Below are 2500 nucleotides of genomic sequence, written 5' to 3' on the forward strand. Positions count from 1 at the left end.
CCGGTCCTCCCATATACGGCACGGGGACAAGTATGAAGAATGAAAATCATGTGTGTATGGAACATATAATGTGCCTGAGAGCACATTTTTTTTCTAAGTCCCAGAAATCCGTCACTGAACATCACGACTTACGAAGACATGTTCCCCCGGTCCTCCCATATACGGCACGGGGACAAGTATGAAGAATGAAAACTATGTGTGTATGAAACATATAATGTGCCTGAGAGCACATTTTTTTTCTAAGTCCCAGAAATCCGTCACTGAACATCACGACTTACGAAGACATGTTCCCCCGGTCCTCCCATATACGGCACGGGGACAAGTATGAAGAATGAAAACTATGTGTGTATGAAACATATAATGTGCCTGAGAGCACATTTTTTTTCTAAGTCCCAGAAATCCGTCACTGAACATCACGACTTACGAAGACATGTTCCCCCGGTCCTCCCATATACGGCACGGGGACAAGTATGAAGAATGAAAATAATGTGTGTATGGAACATATAATGTGCCTGAGAGCACATTTTTTTTCTAAGTCCCAGAAATCCGTCACTGAACATCACGACTTACAAACACATCTTCCCCCGGTCCTCCCATATACGGCACCGGGACAAGTATGAAGTATGAAAATTTTTGGTCACAGCGTGAAATCCCTCTAATGATCATGAAAATAGCATCGGATCACTTATCTGACCATAAAAAGTGAACCAAAACCCTATTTGAACAAACTTTTTGGTCCTATGAAAAATTCACTTTTCATATATGTCATGGTCGAAAATTTTCTAAGTCCCAAAAAATCACATATTCTCGAATATCTCGAAAACTACGTATCGGACAGGGGTCAACCAAGGTGTTTTAGAAAGGTCTTTACAAGCTCTATTTAATGAGCCATAGCGACTTTCAAGTGATTTTTTGACACTTTTTCGCATATCGGCATCCTTGGTTCCCATACTGGCCATAGACCATAGGGCACCGAACGGCTAACTTTTGGTCCGGGGGTGAAATTTTTTTTTCACGAGATTTTGATGAAAATGGCTTCGGAACGCGTTTCTAATAATGAAAAGTGAAACAAACAGTATTTGCGAAGAAAAAATTGTTCCTATGAAAAAATCACTTTTTCTTAGGGTACGGTTCAAAATATTTCTAAAGTCCCAAAAAATCACATATTCTCGAACTATCTCGAAAACTACTTATCGGGACAGGGGTCAACCAAGGTGTTTAGAAAGGTCTTTACAAGCTCTATTTAATGAGGCCATAGCGACTTTCAAGTGATTTTGACACTTTTTCGCATATCGGCATCCTTGGTTCCCATACTGGCCTAGGCCATAGGGGCACCGAACGGCCAACTTTTGGTCCGGGGCGGTGAAATTTTTTTTTCACGAGATTTTGATGAAAATGGCTTCGGAAACGCGTTTCTAATTAATGAAAAGTGAAACCAAACAGTATTTGCGAAGAAAAAAATTGTCCTATGAAAAATCACTTTTCTTAGTGGTACGGGTCAAAAATTTTCTAAGTCCCAAAAAAATCACATATTCTCGAATATCTCGAAAACTACTTATCGGACAGGGGTCAACCAAGGTGTTTTAGAAAGGTCTTTACAAGCTCTATTTAATGAGCCATAGCGACTTTCAAGTGATTTTTTGACACTTTTTCGCATATCGGCATCCTTGGTTCCCATACTGGCCATAGGCCATAGGGCACCGAACGGCCAACTTTTGGTCCGGGGGTGAAATTTTTTTTTCACGAGATTTTGATGAAAATGGCTTCGGAACGCGTTTCTAATAATGAAAAGTGAAACCAAACAGTATTTGCGAAGAAAAAATTGTCCTATGAAAAAATCACTTTTTCTTAGGGTACGGGTCAAAAATTTTCTAAGTCCCAAAAAATCACATTTTCTCGAATATCTCGAAAACTACTTATCGGACAGGGGTCAACCAAGGTGTTTTAGAAAGGTCTCAACAAGCTCTAAATAATGGGCCATAGCGACTTTTTAGTGATTTTTTGACAAATTTTGTCATATCGGCATCCCGAGTTCCCATACTGGCCATAGGCCATGGGGCCCCGAACGAAAAAATTTTGGTCCGAGGGTCAAAATTTTTTTTCTCATAAATTTGTTCAAAACGCCGTCGGAACGCGCCTTAGATCATGAAAAGTGAAAAGAAACAGTATTTTGCAAAAGTTGGGGTGGCCTATGACTTACATGGCCACGTCCTAGGTCCGAGTTCCCGAGGTCGTGTTCTTCAGTGGCGGAAAAAAATGGCCACTTGTGGGAGATGCAAAATGTTCATTTTGTATTATAGGGGACACACTATCGAAGCGAAAATTTCAGAAATGGCCTAAAACGTGAAGAAATGATGGGGTATGTACGAAAAGAAGGTTTTTATGGTCAAACGGTGAAAATTTTTTTTTTATGAAAAATTTTGGTCTCCCACCGTTCATGAATTTCTAGGACCAAAAATCGAAAAATTTGAAAACTTCACGATCGAAAGGGAAACGCATA

This window comes from Anopheles stephensi, unplaced genomic scaffold (genome assembly GCF_013141755.1).
Source record: "Anopheles stephensi strain Indian unplaced genomic scaffold, UCI_ANSTEP_V1.0 ucontig176, whole genome shotgun sequence".
In the NCBI taxonomy this organism is placed as follows: Eukaryota; Metazoa; Arthropoda; class Insecta; order Diptera; family Culicidae; genus Anopheles; species Anopheles stephensi.